The following is a 21,561-nucleotide window of genomic DNA, read 5'->3' on the forward strand; positions in this document are numbered from 1 at the left end:
GAGAAACCTGTAGCGAGATCAATAGCACGTAGAGGGGGACTGGCCGACCGTGGGCTTGCGTAGTCTGGCTCTCCGACTGGCTGAACATTGCACGCTTGTTTCATTGGTTGACTTAGGCATACCTAGTGCATTCTTGATCTCGACCAACCAAGGGCCAAAGGCTATCGACGACGTTTGGGGCAACAATCGAGGGGGACCAACAGTGGGATCCTTGGTCGACTCACGCATCCCACCCCCAACGGTCAGTTCGGTGCTCGCACGCTCATTTTTGGGGTCGACCAGGGCTCGACATGTGCCGATGGTGGTCAAGGCAACCGCCTGCACCACCACCCAGCATGTGCCGATGGTGTTCGATGCAACCGCCCGTACCAGGGGCCATCTTATGCCGATGGTGGCTGAGGCAACCGCCCACACCAGGGCCCAGCTTGTGCCGATGCCGATCGAGGCAAGTGCCCGTACCAAAGGGCAGCCTGTGCCGATGGTGGTCGATGCATGTGCCATCACCATGCGCCATCATGTGCCATTAATGGTCGAGGCCTTGGCCAAAGTTCAATTTTGAGCCACGGTGCACATGCTGGGCTTGAGCATGTGTTTGTGCCAAATTTTTTTTGCCGAAGCACCATCACCGAAGCATCGTCGAAGAACCTAACCGACAGCATTGGGGGTTCAGGCAATTGGGGGGTCGGGGGGTATGCGTACATGATGTGTGATGGGTGCTAGTACTTGGCCCTTATATTGGCCCCTTGTCCCTTATCAAACCTCAAGAACTCACACCCCTTTAAAGAGCATTTGAGATTTTAAAGGTTTGCTCCCAATAGCCATTAAAGTGTCTGAAATGTGGACTTTTTTTCAAACGATCACAAAATCTTCTCCACTTCAAGTTTTTAGCTGAATATGTTTGTGCGTGCCAACAAAAATACAAGGATCACATCTACCAAATTTGGGACCAAAACTCCTAAAAAAATTTTAGAAAATCCTAAATCGTAAAAAGTTTTGAAAATCATGAAAAATAGAAAACGGGTCGTCTTGCCACGAAACTTCACATGAAGGCTTAGGGGACCATTGTATGAATTTACAAGCCATAAAAATGGCATTGGCACGGCAGAAATATGAAGATGTGCCTGAACCCACCTACAATTCGATCGATGCACAGCTTGCACATCCCATCTCTCCGATCGGTTAAGTGCCCGAACGCTCGTTTCATGGGTTGACTTAGGCATACATAGTGCGCTCCCAGTCTAAGATCAGATCGGACCGAGGGTTGGGGCAATAAGACCCATAGCGAGATCGACAGCACGCAGAGGGAACCGAGTCGATCCCCGACTTGCGCATCCTGCTTCCCTGGCCGACTGAGTGTCCGCACGCTCATTTTGTGGGTTGACTTAGGCTTACAGAGTTCATCCCAAGTCTAAGCATACATAGTTCATTCCAGTCTAAGATCGGATCGGACCGAGGGTTACGACAGTAGGACCAACAGCAGAATCGGTAGCATGCAGGGGGACCGGGTCGATCCTCGGCTCGTGCATTCTACCTCTTCGGCCAACTGAGTGCCCGCACGCTCGTTTCATGGGTTAGCTTAGGCATACAGAGTTCATTCCTTGTCTAAGCCCCAGCCAAACCGAGGGTTGTGACAGTGGGATCGATAGCACGTAGAGGGGGACAAAGTCGATCCTCGGCTTGGGCATTATGCCTCTCCAGTCGGCTCAGCGTCCGCACGTTTGTTTCGTGGGTTGACTTAGGCATACGGAGTTCATTCCCAGTCTAAGCATACAGAGTTCATTCCTAGTCTAAGATCGGATCGATGGCAGGATCGACAGCAGCACACAGAGGGGGATCGGGTCGACCCTTGGCTTGCGTATCCTGCCTCTCCGACCGGTTGAGTGCCCGTACGCTCATTTCGTGCGTTGACTTAGGCATATAGAGTTCATTCCCGGTCTAAGCCCTAATCGGACCGAGGGACTCGCAGCAGGATCGGTAGCACACAGAGGGGGATCGGGCTGATCCTCAACTTACGCATCCTGCCTCTCCGATTGGTTGAGTGCTTGCACGCTCGTTTCATGGGTTGACTTACACATACTGAGTTCATTCTCGGTCTAAGCCCCAATCAGACCGAGGGACCCGCAGTGGGATCAATAGCAACCAAGGGGGTCCAGTAGTGGGATCCTTGGTCAGCTCAAGCATCGCACCCCCAGCGGTCGGTTCAGTACTCGTACGCTCATTTCGGGGGTCGATCGGGGCTTGGCATGTATCAATGGTGGTCGAGGCAACCGCTTGCACCATGGCCCAGCATGTGCCGATGGTGTTCGATCCAACTGCCCATACCAAGGGCCATCTTGAGCCGATGGTGGTTGAGGCAATCACCCGTACCAAGGGTCGACATGTGCCGATGGCGGTCGAGGCAAGTGCCCGTACCAAATGGTAGCCTATGTCGATGATGGTCGATGCATGTGCCATCACCATGCACCATCATGTGCCATTGACGGTCGAGGACTTGGTCGAAGTTTGATTTTGAGCCACGGTGCACATACTGGGCTCGGGCATGTGCTGGTGCCACTTTTTTTTCGCCCGGGGCACCATCACCGGAGCATCACCAGAGAACCTAATCGGCGGCATTGGGGGTTCCGATGATTGGGCGACCGGGGGGTGTGCGCACATTATGTGCAATGGGTGCTGGTACTTGGCCCTTATATTGGCCCCCTATCCCTCATCAAACCTCGAGAACTCACACCCCCTCAAAGAGCATTTAAGATTTTATAGGTTTGCTCCCAGTAGCCATTAAAGTGTCTGAAATGGGGACATTTTTTTCAAACGGTCACAAAATCTTCTCCACTTCGAGTTTTTAGCTGAATTTTTTTGTGCATGCCAAAAAAATACAAGGTTCACGTCTACCAAATTTGAGGCCAAAACTCCTTCTAAAAAAATTTTAAAAAATCTCGAACCATAAAAAGTTTTGAAAATCATGAAAAATAGAAAACGGGTCGTCTTGTCATGAAACCTCACATGAAGGCTTAGGGGACATTGTATGAATTTACAAGCCATAAAAATGGCATTGGCACAGCTGAAATATGAAGATGTGACTGAACCCACCTACCACTCGATTGATCTATGGCTTGCGCATCCTGCCTCTCGGGCCAGCTAAGTGCCCGCACGCTCATTTCATGGGTTGAGTTAGGCATATGTAGTTCACTCCCAGTCTAAGATCAGACCAGACTGAGGGTTGAGGCAGCAGGACCCGCAGTGGGATCGACAGCACGCAGAGGGAATCAGATGAATCCCCAGCTTGCACATCCTGGCCCTCTGGTCGACTGAGCGCCCGTACGCTCGTTTTGTTAGTTGCCTTAGGCATACGGAGTTCATCCCCAGTCTAAGCATACAGAGTTCACTCAATTCCCAGTCTAAGCATACGGAGTTCACTCGAGTTTTTAGATAAATTTGTTTGTGCGTGCCAACAAAAATAGAAGGATCACGTCTACCAAATTTGGGGCCAAAACTACTTCTAAAAAAATTTTAAAAAATCTTGAACCGTAAAAAGTTTTTGAAAATCGTGAAAAAGAAAAACGGGTCGTCTTGCCACGAAATTTCACATGAAGGCTTAGGGGACCATTGTATGAATTTACAAGCCATAAAAATGGCATTGGCATGGCAGAAATATGAAGATGTGCCTAAACCTACCTGCCACTCGATCGATACACGGCTTACGCATCCTGCCTCTCCGGTCGACTAAGTGCCCTCACGCTCATTTTATGGGTTGACTTAGGCATTCATAGTGCGTTCCAAGTCTAAGATCAGACCGGACCGAGGGTTGCAGTAGTAGGACCCACAGCAGGATCGGTAGCACGCAGAGAGGATCGGGTCGATCCTCGGCTTATGCATCCTGCCTCTCTGACTGGCTGAGTGCCCGCACGCTCGTTTCATGGGTTGACTTAGGCAGACAGAGTTCATCCCCAGTCTAAGATACGGAGTTTATTCCCAGTCTAAGATTGGATTAGACCGAGGGCTGTGGTAGCAGGACCAATAGTAGGATCAGCTGCACGCAGGGGGGAACAGGCTGATCTTCGGCTTACGCATTCTGCCTCTCCGGCCGGCTGAGCACCCGCATGGTTGTTTCGTGGGTTAGCTTAGGTATACGGAGTTCATTCCATGTCTAAGCCCAGTCGGACCGATGGTTGTGGCAGCGGGATCGACAGCACACAGAGAGGGACCGGGCCGATCCCCGGCTTATGTATTATGCTTCTTCGACTGGCTTAGTGCCCATACGCTCGTTTTGTGGGTTGACTTAGGCATACGGAGTTCATTCCCAGTCTAAGCATATGGAGTTTATTCCCAATCTAAGATCGGATTGGCAGCAGCACGCAGAGGGGCATCGGGCCGATCCTCGGCTTGCGCATCCAGCCTCTCCGGTTGGTTGAGCTCCCATACACTTGTTTCGTGGGTTGACTTAGGCATACAGAGTTTATTCTCGATCTAAGCGCCAACTGGATCGAGGGACCCACAGTGGGATCGACAGCATGGATAGGGGGATCAGATCGATCCCCAGCTTACGTATTCTGGCTTTCCGATCGATTGAACGCCCATACGCTCATTTCATGGGTTGACTTAGGCATACGTAGTGCATTCCCGATCTCGACTAACCAAGGGCCAGAGGCTGTCGATAGTGTTTGGGGCAACAACCGAGGGGAACCAACAGTGGGATCCTTGGTCGGCTCACGCATCCTATCCCCAACAGTCAGTTCAGTGCTTTTACACTCATTTTGGGGGTCGACCGAGGCTCGATATGTGCCGATGGTGGTCGAGGCAACCACCCGTACCATGGCCCAGCATGGGTCGATGGTGTTCGATGCAACCACCCGCACCAGGGGCCATCTTGTACCGATGGTGGTCGAGGCAATCGCTTGCACCAAGGGCTGGCATGTGTCGATCGTGATCGAGGCAACCGCCCGCACTAGGGCCCAGCTTGTGCCGATGGCGATCAAGGGAAGTGCCCATACCAAAGGGCAGCCTATGTCGATAATGGTCGATGCATATTCCATTACCATGCACCATCATGTGCCATTGATGGTGGAGGCCTTGGCCGAAGTTCAATTTTGAGCCACGGTGCACATGCTGGGCTCGGGCATGTGCTGGTGCCACCTTTTTTTCACCTAGGGCACCATCGCCGGAGAACCTAATCGACGGCATTAGGGGTTTCGACGATTGGGTGGACTGGGGGGTGTGCGCACATGATGTGCGATGGGTACTGGTACTTGACCCTTATATTGGCCCCCTATCCCTCATCAAACCTCGATAACTCACACCCCCTTAAAGAGCATTTGAGATTTTATTGGTTCACTCCAGTAGCCATTACAGTGTCTAAAATAGGGACATTTTTTTCAAACGGTCACAAAATCTTCTCCACTTCGAGTTTTTAGCTAAATTTGTTTGTGCCTGCCAACAAAAATACAATGATCATGTCTACCAAATGTGGGGCCAAAACTCCTAAAAAAATTTTAAAAAATCTCGAACCGTAAAAAGTTTCAAAAATCGTGAAAAATAGAAAACGGGTCATCTTGCCATGAAACTTCACATAAAGGCTTAGGGGACCATTGTATGAATTTACAAGCCATAAAATGGCATTGGCATGGTAGAAATATGAAGATGTGCCTGAACCCACCTACCACTCGATCGATCCATGACTTGTGCATCCCGCCTCTCCAGCTGGCTAAGTGCCCACACGCTCGTTTTCTGGGTTGACTTAGGCATACGTAGTTCACCCCCAGTCTAAGATTGAACCGGACCGAAGGTTGCGGTAGCAGAACCCGCAGTAGGATCGGTAGCACGTAGAGGGGATCGGGTCGATCCTCGGTTTACACATCCTGCCTCTCTAGTCGGTTGAGCGTCCGCACGCTCGTTTCGTGGGTTGACTTAGGCATACGGAGTTCATCCCCAGTCTAAGCATACGAAGTTTTTTCCCAATCTAAGATCAGACCGAACTGAGGGTTGTGACAGCAGGATCGACAGCATGCAGGGGGGATCGGGTCGATCCTCGGCTTGCACATTCTACCTCTCCGACCAGCTAAGCCCCCGTACGTTCGTTTCATGGGTTGGCTTAGGCATACGGAGTTTATTCCATGTCTAAGCCCCAACCGGATCGAAGGTTGTGGCAGTGGGATCGGTAGCACGTAGTGGAGGACCGGGCCAATCCTCGGCTTGTGCATTCTGCCTCTCCTGTCGGCTAAGCCCCCGTACGATCGTTTAGTGGGTTGGCTTAGGCGTACGGAGTTCATTCCATGTCTAAGCCCCAGTCGGATCGAGGGTTGTGGCAGGGAGACTGACAGCATACAGAGGGGGACCGAGCTGATCCCCGACTTGTGCATTACGTCTCTCCGACCTGCTCAGCTCCTGCCCGTTCGTTTCATGGGTTGACTTAGGCATATGGAGTTCATTCCCAGTCTAAGCATATGGGGTACATTCCCAATCTATGATCGGACCGGTAGCAGCCCACAGAAGGGGGCTGAGCCAATCCTTGGCTTGTGTATCCTGCCTCTTCGATCGACTGAGTGCCCGCACGCTTGTTTCGTGGGTTGATTTAGGCATAAGGAGTTCATTCCTGGTCTAAGCCCCAACCGGATCGAGGGACCCGCAGCGAGATAGGCAGCACGCAGAGGGGGACCGAACCAATCCTTGGCTTACGATTCTGGCTCTCTGACCGACTGAATGCCTGCATACTCATTTCATGGGTTGACTTAGGCACACATAGTGCATTCCCGATCATGACCAACCAAGGGCCAGAGGCTATCAACGACGTTTAGGGCAACAGCCGAGGGGGACTAGCAGTGGGATCCTTGGTCGGCTCGCACATCCTGCCCCCAATGGTTGGTTCGGTGCCCGCACACTAGTTTCGGGGGTCGATCGAAGCTTGGCATGTGTCGATGGTGGTCGAGGCAATCACCCACACCAAAGGCCAGCATGTGTCGATGGTGATCTAGGCAACCGCCCACATCAAAGGCCAGCATGTGTCGATGGTGATCGAGGCAATCGCCCACACCAAAGGCCGACATGTGTCGATGGTGATCGAGGCAACCACCCGTACCAGGGCCTAGCTTGTGCCAATGGCGGTCGGGCAAGTGCCTGTACCAAAGGGTAGCCTGTGCCGATGATGGTCGATGCATGTGCCATCACCATGCGCCATCATGTGCCATTGATGGTCGAGGCCTTGGCCGAAATTCGATTTTGAGCCACGGAGCACATGTTGGGCTCGGGCATGTGCTGGTGCCACATTTTTTTTGCTCAGGGCACCATCGCTGGAGCATCGTCGGAGTACCTAACCGGGGGCATTAGGGGTTCAGGCGATTAGGGGGCTGGGGGGTGTGCGCACATGTTGTGCGATGGGTGCTGGTACTTGGCCCTTATATTGGCCCTCTATCCCTCATCAAACCTCGAGAACTCACACCCCCTTAAAGAGCATTTGAGATTTTATAGGTTTTCTCCCAGTAGCCATTAAAGTGTCTGAAATAGGGACATTTTTTTCAAATGGTCACAAAATCTTCTCCACTTCGAGTTTTTAGCTGAATTTGTTTGTGCCTGCAAACAAAAATACAAGGATCACGTCTACCAATTTTGGGGCCAAAACTACTTCTAAAAAAATTTTAAAAAATCCCGAACCGTAAAAAGTTTCCAAAATCGTGAAAAATAGAAAGCGGGTCGTCTTTCCACGAAACTTCACATGAAGGCTTAGGGGACCATTGTATGAATTTACAAGCCATAAAAATGGCATTGGCATGGCAGAAATATGAAGATGTGCCTGAACCCACCTACCACTCGATCGATCCACGGCTTGCGCATCCCGCCTCTCCGGTCGGCTAAGTGCCTGCACGTTCGTTTCATGGGTTGACTTAGGCATACGTAGTGTGTCATGGGCTCCGACCATAGACTTAGAATCCGTGTGACCTTAGGCTTGGAATCTCTTCCTTTATGCCTAAGTCAGCCTAAAACATAAGCGTGCGGGCACTAGAACAATAGGAAGGGCTGATTATGCAAGTTAAAGAGAAACAAGATAACAAGATAGAATTCTGGAAATGCTCTTGTATTCACTAAAACAGAAGTGTTTGATGATGTACAAATGAGGGTAGAATAGCCTTCCATTTATAGTTGAGGCTCCAGCTACAACTTAATGGCAATATCCCTAGAATAAAGGCTAAAATCATGGGATTACAATCAATCAGGATGCTAACTCCTGATTTTCAGGGTCAACCAAATCTGCCAGGATGCTCCTGCTAATCTTGCTTGCTTCTAGAAGCTTCCCTTGCGCATCCAGCACCTTGGGCCCTTCTGGATGTGGTGTGGGCAGCTTGTATGCCAGGCCTTGGTCTAACAGGCTAGCCTGCAAGTTGGGCAGGCGTTCTGAACTTGTTTGCTAGGCTTTACACACAGATACTCGCCAGCACACCTGGTCTGCGGGCCTCAACCTCTGGCTCGCCTGGTGGTCCGCCTGATGTGCCTGGCGCGCCCGCCCAGGGCATGACATTCTCCCTCACCTGATTGTGTAATGCCCTCGTTGCATCTTCTGCATGGTACTACCTGATCTAGTCCCTGAACTGCCATAAGTCCTCAGCTAGTTCCCAACTCACCTCACTGTTTGGAAGTCCCTTCCAGCACACCAAGTACTCATGTCTTGGTTGATAATTCTTCCGTCTCACCTCCCGGTCAGCTATGATGCTATGGACCTCCTTCTCATAAGAGGCCCTTGCTCCTAATGGTGCACGCTTTGACTCTGCCTGTCCTGGATCTTGCTCATCCTCATGGAAAGGCTTGAGCATGCTCACATGGAACACCGGGTGTACCTTCAGCTTGGGTGGCATATCCAGCTGGTAGGCAACCTTGGCTACCCTCTTGACTACTCGAAAAGGTCCTTCATAGCTCCAGACTAGGCCTTTGTGCAGCCCCCTATGGCACACAATGGGATGCAGCTTCACCAACACCAAGTCTCCAACCTAGAACTACACATCCTGCCTCTTCTGGTTTGCCCACTTCTTCGACCTCTTGGCCGCCTTGTGTAGACAAATGCTGGCCAAGTCAGTTTGCTCCTGCCATGCCTTGGCAAACTTGTATGCTGCTGGATTCGACCCTGTATAACCTATAGCAATCGAATGGGGTGTTAGTGGTTGTTGCCCTGTCACAACCTCAAATGGGCTCTGGTTTGTTACCTCACTCCTTTGCAAGTTGTAAGAAAACTACGCAATAGCTAGCAGCCTTGCCCAGTCCCTTTGTATGGCACTCACATAGTGCCTGAGGTAAACCACCAATAGTCCATTCACCCGTTCTGTCTGCCCATCGGTCTGCGGATGCATGCTGGTGGAAAAGTTCAAGTCTGACCCCAACAACTTGAACAACTCAGTCCAGAACCTGCCTGTGAACCACCCATCCTGATCACTAACAATGGTCCTCGACACTGCCCAGTACTTAACCATGTTTTTCAGGAACAATCGAGCTGCCTCCTCGGTTGGGCACCCCTTGGTTACTGGAATGAAGATTCCATACTTGGAAAACCTGTCCACCATTACCATGATGCTTCCAAACCCTTCTACTTTGGGTAGACCAACTATAAAGTCTAGAGAAACACTCTCCCATGGTCACTCTGGCACTGGCAATGGCTCCAAGAGACCACCTGGTTTCTTGAGCTCCACCTTATCCTACTGGCACACAAGAAAAGTCTTCACATAGGCCTCCACATCGTCCCTCATGTGCGGCCAGTAGTACCGATCCTTGATCAGCACCAAGGTGAGGCTCACTTCAGGGTGTCCAGCCCATATTGAATCATGGCATTCTTGTAAAACTTTCTTGCAGAGCTTCTCATGCTGTGGTACAAAAAGTCTACTGCCCTTGGTGTATAGCAAGCCATCCTGTAACCAAAACCACCTAGTCTTACCTTGATGGGCATACTCCATCAAAGCCTTGGCTGTAGGATCATGCGCAAGTCCCTCCTTGATGTACGACACCAGTGACCCCTCTGGTTGGCTAATGGCAGCAAGGTTAGCCTTCCTGCTCAGGGTGTCTACCACTAGGTTCGCTTGTCCTGGCTTGTACTCCATCTGGAAATCAAATTCTGCAAGAAAATCTTACCATCTCGCCTGCTTGGGGGACAGCTTCTTTTGTGTTTGGAAGTAGCTGGTCGCCACATTGTCCGTCCTCACCACGAACCTCGACCCCAACAGGTAATGGCGCTAAGTGTGCAAGTAGTTCACCACTGCAGTCATCCCTTCTCTTGGACCATGTAACTACGTTCAGTCTCATTCAGCTTTCTACTCTCGAACGCGACTGGACGTCCTTCCTGCATCAACACGCCCCCTATGGCAAAGTCTGATGCATCCGTATGCACCTCATAGGCTTGGCATGGTCTGGCAAGGCCAAGATTGGCTCCTCGATCATAGCCCATTTTAACCTGTCAAAGGCTTCTTGGCACCCTGCGCTCCACTCCCATGCTCTCCCTTTCTTGAGCAAGTCAGTCAATGGCGTGGCTATTATTGAGTGACCTTTGATGAAGCACCTATAGTAATTAACTAGCCCAAGGAATGATCTCAACTCAGTGACCTTGGCTGGCGGTTGCCATTCCAGGATGACGTGTATCTTGCCTTTATCCATGCATATCCTACCACCTCCCACTATGTGGCCAAAGAACGGGATCTCCTGCTGGGTGAATGAGCACTTCTCCCTCTTGACAAATAGCTTGTGCGCCCATAACACCTTGAACACCTGTCTCAAGTGGTCTACATGCTCTCCCAAAGTCTGGCTGTAGATCACAATGTCATCTAAATAAACCACAACAAACCGATCAACGAATGACTAAAGTACCTTGTTCATAAGGGTGCAGAATGTTGCTGGGGCGTTCATGAGTCCGAAAGGCATCACCAAGAACTCATACGAACCATATCGAGTGACACATGCTGTCTTTGGCTCATCTCCCTCTGTGATCCTGACTTGATAGTAGCCCAACCTCAAATCCAACTTGGTGAACCACCTTGCGCTTCCAAGTTGATCGAACAACTGTGCAATGAGTGGGATGGGGTACTTGTTCTTCATGGTCATCTTGTTCAAAGCCCGATAGTCTATGCACAGTTATAACGACCCATCATGCTTGCACTGGAATAGAACCGGTGCACTATAGGGAGCCTTCGATGGCCTGATGAAGCTAGCATCAACTAACTCTTTGAGCTGCTTCCTCAACTCCTCCAACTCTGGTGGAGACATTTGGTAAGGGGCTCTAGTTGGTGGCTTGGCCTCGGACACCAGCTCGATCTTGTGGTCCACCTCCCTCTTAGGTGGTAGCTTGCTAGGCAGCTTTGTGGGTATCACATCACTAAAAGTCTTTAGCACCTTTAGCACCTCCAAGGGTGACTCGGTCTCCTTATCCCTTAGCTCATGATATTTCAGGGCTACCAAGAAGGTGTCTTCTTGTTTGCTTACCGCCTTGGCAAATTGGATGGCTAACACCACCCGTGACCCAACTCTAAACCCTCTCCTCAATGGTACTAGGCATTGGCACCGTGCATCCAAGATGCAAACACAATCGGTAAAAGGCACAAGGAGGGCATTAATACGAACAAGGAAATCCAACCCAATCACAAACTCATAGTCGTCAAGGGGTATTACCTCTATGGTCTTCTTGCCTTTCAGTCTCCAAGCTGTAACTCCACTCCCCGTGCTACTCCAATGGCTGAAACCTCCTCGGAGTTCACCGTTTTGATGGTACGAATCCCTTTCTACACCTTTAGTCCGAGCTTTTGGGCTCCATCACCTAAAATAAAAAGATGTGAGGCACCTGTGTCCACCAGTACACTCACCTCTGACCCGCAACCATCAGATCCGTAAACATCAAGCCCTTTGGCTTGCAGCTCCCCTTACTCTGGATAGCATTGAGCACCAACGACCCAAGCTTTACTACCCCTAACTCTGGCTCATCGTCAGACTCCTTGTCTACAGCAACCAGCTTGCCCTTCTGTGGGCAATTACGCGCTATGTGGCTCCCTCCACATAGGTAACATGCTAGTGGCTCTCAGTCCCCCTTTGCTTTCCACTTGCCTTCTGGTGGCTTCCTATCGCCATCCTTGGTTGAACGATCTCGATCTCCATCCTTGGACTCCCAGTCACGGTCCTTCCCCTTGGACTACTTTTTTTGGTCCCTATCGTCCCTACCCTTACCCTTGGGCTTGGTAGACTCGAACTTGTTCAAAGGCTTGAACTCTATCAAGGCCTCGGCAGTAGTCATGGCTTTAGCCAAGTCATGAACTCCCCTCCTTTGTAGCTCATGCTTCACCCACGGCTTCAGCCCATCCATGAAAGCAAATAAGGCATCCTTCTCGCCTAGATCCGAGATCTATAGCATCAGTTCAAAGAATTTCTGGACATACTCCCTTATGTCCCCTTGCTGGCTCAACCTGTGCAACTTTGCCCGTGCCTCAACATTGACATACTTCGGGTAAAATTGTTCTCTAAACTCCTTTTGGAACTCTGCCCAAGTTCCAATCTTGGTGCTCCCACACCTGACATCATCACACCTGCACCTCCACCATAATAAGGCTACATCAGTGAGATACATAGCAGTGGTGCTTACCTTTATCGCCTCGTCTTGCATGCCTATGGCCTGAAAGTACTGCTCCATACCCTAAAGGTAGTTGTCTACTTCTTTGGCTACCCTAGTCCCCTTAAACTCCTTAGGCTTGGGGACCTCCAATCTGGATTTGGACACTCCGACAAACATGCCATTCCCAATGGTAGTCTTGCAAGCAACGAACTCACCGGTAAGCTCTTCCATCTGCTGGCGCATGGCCTCCATGCCATCGCGTAAGGTCAGCGCTTCTGCCTCCAAGGCCTTATTCTTCTGGGTGATCACGTCCATGCCTTTGTTGAGAGCAGCTTCCAGCTCACTTTGGATCTCCTCCCCCATGGAGTCTAGTGATGCAATGTGAGTCTCTACTTCCTCAAGCTTCTCCCCCATGTCGCCCATGGTCACCTCCACGTTGGCTAGCCTATCGTCCATGGTAGACCAGATATCTCTAGAACTGGCTTTCTTGCCTCTTCCACGCCATGCTCCTAGGCCTCTGGTTGTTGGCTAGCAACGTCGCTTTGGGATGCCATCTCCTCAATCATGATCTAACCTGCACAACACAAACACATAGAATTGAACTGGCTCTGATACCAACTGTCATGGGTTCCGACCTTAGACTCAGAATTCGTGCAGCCTTAGGCTTGGAATCTCTTCCTTTATGCCTAAGTCAGCCTAAAACACAAGCGTGCGGGCACTAGAACAATGGGAAGGGTTGATTACGCAAGTTAAAGAGAAACAGGATAACAAGATAGAATTCTGGAAATGCTCTTGTATTCACTGAAATAGAAGTGTTTGATGATGTACAAATAAGGGTGGAGCAGCCCTCTATTTATAGTTGAGGCTCCAGCTACAACTTAATGGCAATATCCCTAGAATATAGGCTAAAATCATGGGATTACAATCAATCAGGATGCTAACTCCTGATTTTCAGGGTCAACCAAATCTACCAGGATGCTCCTACTAATCTTGCCTGCTTCCAGAAGCTTCCCTTGCATCTCCAGCACCTTGGGCCCTTCTCGATGTGGTGTGGGCAGCTTGTATGCCAGGCCTTGGTCTCACGAGCTGGCCTGCAAGTTGGGCGGGCGTTCTGAACTCGTTTGCTAGTCTTTGCGCATAGATACCTGCCAGTACGCCCTATCTGCAGGCCTCAACCTTTGGCTCGCCTGTTGGTCCGCCAAATCTGCCTGGCGCACCCACCCAGGGCATGACATAGTGCGTTCCCAATCTAAGATCGGATCGGACCAAGGCGGGATCGGCAGCACGCAGAGGGGACCGACTCGATCCCCGGCTTGCGCATCCTGCCTTTCTGGTCGGCTGAGCACCCGCACACTCGTTTCGTGGGTTGACTTAGGCATACGGAGTTCATCACTAGTCTAAGCATACGGAGTTCATTCCCAGTCTAAGATCGGACCGGACCGAGGGCTGTGGCAACAGGACCAGCAGCAGGATCGGTAGCACGTAGAGGGGATCGAGTCGATCCCCAGCTTGCGCATTCTGCCTCTTCGACCAGCTGAGCCCCCGCACGCTTATTTCGTGGGTTGGCTTAGGCATACGGAGTTCATTCGATGTCTAAGCCGCAGCCGAATGAGGGTTGTGGTAGCGGCACTGGCAGCACATAGAGGGGGACCGGGCCGATCCTCGGCTTGCGCATTATGCCTCTTCGGCCTGCTTAGCACCCGCATGATCGTTTTGTGGGTTGACTTAGGCATACGAAGTTCATTCCCAGTGTAAGCATACGGAGTTCATTCCCAGTCTAAGATCAGACCGACAGCAGCAGACAGAGGGGAATCGAGCCGATCCTCGGCTTGCCCATCCTACCTTTCCGATCGACTGAGCGCCCACACACTCGTTTCGTGGGTTGGCTTAGGCATACGAAGTTAATTCCCGGTCTAAGCCTCAACCGGATCGAGGGACCCGTAGCAGGATCTACAACACGCTGAGAGGGACCGGGCCAATCCTCAGCTTGCGCATTCTGGCTCTCCGATCGACTGAGCACCTGCACGCTTGTTTCGTGGGTTGGCTTAGGCATACGGAGTTCATTCCATGTATAAGCCCCAGCCAGATCGAGGGTTGTGGTAGTGGGACTGGTAGCACGCAGAGGGGGACCGGGCCGATCCCCGGCTTGCACGTTATGCCTCTCCGGCTGGCTCAGCGCCCGCACGCTCGTTTCATGGGTTGACTTAGGCATACGGAGTTCATTCCCAGTCTAAGCATACAGAGCTCATTCCCAATCTATGATCAGACTGACAGCAGCACGCAGAGGGGGATCGAGCCGATCCTCGGCTTATGCATCCTACCTTTCCGACTGGCTGAGCGCTCGCACGCTTGTTTCGTGGGTTGGCTTAGGCATACGGAGTTCATTCCTGGTCTAAGCCCCAATCGGATAGAGGGACCTGTAGTGGGATCGGCAGCACGCAGAGGGGGAATGGGCCGATCTTCGGCTAGCGCATTCTGGCTCTTTGGCCGACTGAGCGCCCGCACGCTCGTTTCATGGGTTCACTTAGGCATATGTAGCGCATTCTCGATCTCGACCAACCAAGGCCCAGAGGCTATCGACGGTGTTTGGGGCAACAATCGAGGGGGACCAGTGGTGGATCCTTGGTCGGCTCACGTATCCCACCCCCAACGGTCGGTTTGGTGCCCGCACGCTCGTTTCAGGGGTCGACCGGGGCTCAGCACGTGCCGATGGTGGTTAAGGCAACCACCCGCACCATGGCCAAACATGTGCCGTTGGTGTTTGATGCAACCGCAGGCACCAGGGGCCATCTTGTGCTGATGGTGGTCGAGGCAACTGCCCGCACCAGGGCCCAGCTTGTGCCGATGGCGATCAAGGCAAGTGCCCGTACCAAAGGGCAGCCTGTGTCGATGATGGTCGATGCATGTGCCATCACCGTGCGCCATCATGTGCCATTGATGGTAGAGGCCTTGGCTGAAGTTCAATTTTGAGCCACGGTGCACATGCTGGGCTCGGGCATGTGCTGGTGCCACATTTTTTTCACCCGGGGCACCATCGCCGGAGCATCATCGGAGAACCTAACTGGCAGCATTGGGGGTTCCGGCGATTGGGGGCCCGGGGGGTGTGCGCACATGATGCGTGATGGGTGCTGGTACTTGGCCCTTATATTGGCCCCCTATCCCTCATCAAACCTCGAGAACTCGCTCCCCCTTAAAGAGCATTTGAGATTTTATAAGTTTGCTCCCAGTAGCGATTAAAGTGTCTGAAATGGGGACATTTTTTTCAAACGGTCACAAAATCTTCTCCACTTTGAGTTTTTTGCTGAATTTTTTTGTGCGTGCCAAAAAAAATACAAGGATCACGTCTTCCAAATTTGGGGCCAAAACTCGTTCTAAAAGAATTTTAAAAAATCCCAAACCGTAAAAAGTTTTAAAAATCGTGAAAAATAGAAAACGGGTCATCTTGGCATGAAACTTCACATGAAGATTAGGGGACCATTGTATGAATTTACAACCCATAAAAATGGCATTGGCATGACAGAAATATGAAGATGTGCTTAAACCCACCTACCATTCGATGGATCCATAGCTTGCGCATCCCACCTCTTCGGTCGGGTAAGTGCTCGCATGCTCATTCCGTGGGTTGACTTAGGCATATGTAGTGCGCTCCTAGTCTAAGATCGGACCGGATCGAGGGTTACAGTAGCAGGACCCACAGCGGGATCGACAGCATGCAAAAGGGATTGGGTCAATCCCCGACTTGCACATCCTACCTCTCTAGCCGGCTGAGCGCCCGTACGTTCGTTTCATGCGTTGACTTAGGCATACGGAGTTCAACCCCAGCCTAAGCAAATACAGTTCATTCCCAGTCTAAGATCAGATCAGACTGGATCGAGGGTTACGGTAGTAGGACTAGCAGCAGGATTAACAGCATGCAGAGGGGACAGGGTCAATCCTCGGCTTACGCATTCTGCCTCTCCGATTCTCATTTCATTGGTTGGCTTAGGCATACGGAGTTCATTCTATGTCTAAGCCCTAGTCGGACCGAGGGTTGTGGCAACGAGACTGGCAGCATGCAGAGGGGGACCGGGCCGATCCATGACTTACGCATTATGCCTCTCCGACCTGCTTAGCACCTGCACGCTCGTTTCGTGCGTTGACTTAGGCATACGGAGTTCATTCCCAGTTTAAATCGGACTGGCAGCAGCACGTAGAGGGGGACCAGGCCGATCCTCGGCTTGTGCATCCTACCTCTCTAGTCTGCTGAGCGTCTGCACACTCATTTCGTGGGTTGACTTAGGCATATGGAGTTTATTCCCGGTCCAAGCCCCAACTGGATTGAATGACCCGCAACTGGATCGACAGCACGCAGAGGGGAATCGACAACAAAAATACAAGGATCACGTCTAGTATCCTGCCTCTTCGGTCGGTTGAGTGCCCGCACACTCGTTTCATGGGTTGACTTAGGCATACGGAGTTCATTCCCGATCTAAGCCCCAACCAAACGGAGGGACCCACAGCGTGATCGACAGCATGTAGAGGGGGATCGAGCTGATCCTCAACTTGCGCATTCTGGCTCTTCGGTTGGTTGAACGCCCGTATGCTCATTTCATGGCTTGACTTAGGCATATATAGTGCATTCTCGGTCTCGACCAACTAAGGGCCAGGGGCTATCGATAGCATTTTTGGCAACAATCGAGGGAGACCAGCAGCAGGATCCTTGGTCAGCTCACGTATCCCACCCCCAACAGTTGGTTTGGCACCCGTACGCTCATTTCGAGGGCTGACCGAGGCTCGACATGTGCCAACGATGGTCGAGGCAACCGCCCGCACCACCGGCTAGCATGTACCGATGGTGTTCGATGCAACCGCTCGTACCAGGGGCCATCTTGTGCCAATGGTGGTCGAGGCAATTACCCGCACCAATGGCCGGCACGTGTCGATGGTGATCGAGGCAACCGCCCGTACCAAGGCCCAGCTTGTGCCGATGGCGATCGAGGTAAGTGCCCGTACCAAAGGGCAGCCTGTGTCGATGATGGTCGATGCTTGTGCCATTACCATGCACCATCATGTGCCATTGATGGTCGAGGCCTGGGCCGACGTTTGATTTTTAGCCACGGTGCACATGCTGGGCTCGGGCATGTGCTGGTGCCACATTTTTTTTCGCCTAGGACACCATCGTCGAAGCATCGTCGGAGAACCTAACCAGTGGCATTGGGGGTTCCGACAATTAGGGGGGCCGGGCGGTGTGCGCACATGATATGCGATGGGTGCTAGTACTTGGCCCTTATATTGGCCCCCTATCCCTCATCAAACCTCGAGAACTCACTTCCCCTTAAAGAGCATTTGAGATTTTATAGGTTTGCTCCCAGTAGCCATTAAAGTGTCTGAAATGGGGACATTTTTTTCAAACGGTCACAAAATCTTCTCCACTTCGAGTTTTTAGCTGAATTTGTTTGTGCGTACCAACAAAAATACAAGGATCACGTCTACCAAATTTTGGCTTTGGCATACAGACTTCATTCCATGTCTAAGCCCCAACCGGATCGAGGGTTATGGCAGCAGGACCTGCAGCACGCAGAGGGGGATCGGGCCATGTCTAAGCTCCAGCCAGATCGAAGGTTGTGGCAGCGGGACCTACAGCACGTAGAGGGGGATAGGGCTAGTCTCTGACTTGCGCATTATGCCTCTCTGGCCTGCTCAGCACCCGCACGCTCGTTTCGTGGGTTGACTTAGGCATACGGAGTTCATTCCTCGTCTAAGCATACGGAGTTCATTCCCAGCCTAAGATCAGACCGACAGCAGCACGCAGAGGGGGATCGGGCCGATTTTCGGCTTGGGATCCTGCCTCTTTGGCTGATTGAGCACCCACACGCTCGTTTTGTGGGTTGACTTAAGCATACGGAGTTCATTCCAGGTCTTTGCCCCAACCAGACCGAGAGACTCGCAGTGGGATCGTTAGCACACAGAGGGGGATCGGGTCAATCCTTGACTTACGCATTCTGGCTCTCTGATCGGTTGAGCACCCGTACGCTCGTTTCATGGTTTGACTTAGGCATAGGTAGTGCATTCCCAATCTCGACCAACTAAGGGCCAGAGGCTATCGACGGCATTTGAGGCAACGATCGAGGGGGACCAGTAGCGAGATCCTTGGTCGACTCGCGCATCCTGGCCCTAACGATCAGTTCGGTGCTCGCACGTTTCGAGGGTCGACCAGGGCTCGACATGTGCCAATGGTGGTCGAGGCACCCGCTCGCACCACGACCTAGCATGTGCCAATGTTGTTCGACGCAACCACCTGCAACAGGGGCCATCTTGTGCCGATGGTGGTCGAGGCAATCGCCCGTACCAATGGTCGGCATGTGCCGATGGTGATCGAGGTAACTGCCCACACCAGGGCCCAGCTTACGTCGAAGGGGGTCGAGGTAAGTGCCTATACCAAAGGGCAGCCGGTGCCGATGATGGTCAATGCATGTGCCACCACCATGCGCCATCATGTGCCATTGATGGTCGAGGCCTTGGTCGAAGTTCAATTTTGAGCCACGATGCACATGCTAGGCTTAGGCATGTGCTGGTGCCACATTTTTTTAGCCTGGGGCACCATTGCCAGAGAACTGAACCAGTGGCATTGGGGGTTTCGATGATTGTGGGGGCCAGGGGCATTATAGTAGCCATTAAAGTGTCTGAAATGGGGACATTTTTTTCAAACGGTCACAAAATCTTCTCCACTTCGAGTTTTTAGCTGAATTTGTTTGTGCGTGCCAACAAAAATACAATCACATCTACCAAATTTGGGGCCAAAACTCCTTCTAAAAAAATTTAAAAAAATCCCAAACAGTAAAAAGTTTCAAAAATCATGAAAAATAGAAAACGGGTCGTCTTGCCACGAAACTTCACATGAAGGCTTAGGGGACCATTGTATGAATTTACAAGCCATAAAAATGGCATTGGCATGGCAGAAATATGAAAATGTGCTTGAACCAACCTACCACTCGATCGATTTACGGTTTGTGCATCCCGCCTCTCCGGTCGACTAAGTGCCCGCATACTTGTTTCGTGGGTTGACTTAGGCATATGTAGTGCGCTCCCAGTCTAAGATCGGATTGAACTGAGGGTTACGGCTACAGGACCCACAGTGAGATCGATAGCACACAGAAGGGACCTGGTCGATCCCCGGCTTGTGCATGCTGCCTCTCTGGTCGGCTGAGCCCCCACACACTCGTTTCGTGGTTGACTTAGGCATACGGAGTTCATTCCCAGTCTAAGATCAGATCAGACCGAGGGTTACGGTAGTAGGACCAGCAACAGGATTGACAGCACGTAGGGAGGACCAAGCCGATCCTCGGCTTACGCATTCTACCTCTCCGACCGACTGAGCAGCGCTGCTCATTTTGTGGGTTGGCTTAGGCATACGGAGTTCATTCCACGTCTAAGCCCCAGCTGGACTGAGGGTTATGGTAGCGAGATCGACAGCATGCAGAGGGGGATCAGGTCGATCACCGACTTACGCATTATGCCACTCCGATCGGCTCAGCACCCGCACACTCATTTTATGTGTTAACTTAGGCATACGGAGTTCATTCCCAGTCTAAGATCGGACTGGTAGCAGCACCCAGAGGGGGATCAGGCCGATCCTCGACTTACGCATCCTGCCTCTTTGGTCGGCTAAGCGCCCATGCGCTCATTTCATGGGTTGACTTAGGCATACGGAGTTCATTCTCGGTCTAAGCCTCAACCGGATCGAGGGACCCGTTGCGGGATCGATAGCACGCAGAGAGGGATCGAGCCGATCCTCGGCTTGCGCATTTTGGCTTTCCGACCGGTTGAGCACCCGTTAGCTCGTTTCATAGGTTGAGTTAGGCATATGTAATGCATTCTTGGTCTTGACCAACCAAGGGCCAGAGGCTATCGACGGCATTTGGGGCAACAATCAAGGGGGACCAGCAGCGGTATCCTTGGTCGGCTCGCGCAACCTGCCCCCAGCGGTCAGTTCGATGCTTGTACGCTCATTTCGAGGGCTGACCGAGGCTCGACATGTGTCGATGATGGTCGAGGCAACTGCCCACACCACGACCCAGCATGTGCCGATGGTGTTCGATGCAATCGCCCGCACCAGGGCCCAGCTTGTGCCGATCGCGATTGAGGCAAGTTCCCGTACCAAAAGGTAGCCTGTGCCGATGATAGTCGATGCATGTGCCATCACCATGCGCCATCATGTGCCATTGATAGTCGAGGCCTAGGCCAAAGTTTGATTTTGAGCCACGGTGCACATGCTGGCTTAGGCATGTGTTGGTGCCAAATTTTTTTCGCCCGAGGCACCATCGCCGGAGCATCACCGGAGAACCTAACCGGCGGCATTGGGGCTTTCGGTGATTGGGGGGCCGAGGGGTATGCGTACATGATGTGCGATGGGTGCTGGTACTTGGCCCTTATATTGGCCCCCTATCCCTCATCAAACCTCGAGAACTCACACCCCCTTAAAGAACATTTGAGATTTTATAGGTTTGCTCCCAGTAGCCATTAAAGTGTCTGAAATGGGGACATTTTTTTCAAACGGTCACAAAATCTTCTCCACTTCGAGTTTTTAGCTGAATTTGTTTGTGACTGCCAACAAAAATACAAGGATCACATCTACCAAATTTGGGGCCAAAACTCCTAAAAAAATTTTAAAAAATCCCGAACCACAAAAAGTTTAAAAAATCGTGAAAGATAGAAAATGGGTCATCTTGCGACGAAACTTCACATGAAGGCTTAGGGGACCATTGTATGAATTTGCAAGCCATAAAAATGGCATTGGCATGGCAGAAATATTAAGATGTGCCTGAACCCACCTACCACTCGAGCGATCCACGGCTTGCGCATCCCACCTCTCTGGCCGGCTAAGTGCCCACACGCTCGTTTCATGGGTTGACTTAGGCATACGTAGTGCACTCCCAGTATAAGATCAGATCAGACTGAGGGTTGCAGCATTAGGACCCATAGTAGGATTGACAGCATGCATAGGGGACCGGGTCGATCCTCGGCTT

The sequence above is a fragment of the Durio zibethinus genome, chromosome 2 (assembly GCF_047325235.1).
Source record: "Durio zibethinus cultivar Kanyao isolate XHJ-2024 chromosome 2, ASM4732523v1, whole genome shotgun sequence".
In the NCBI taxonomy this organism is placed as follows: Eukaryota; Viridiplantae; Streptophyta; class Magnoliopsida; order Malvales; family Malvaceae; genus Durio; species Durio zibethinus.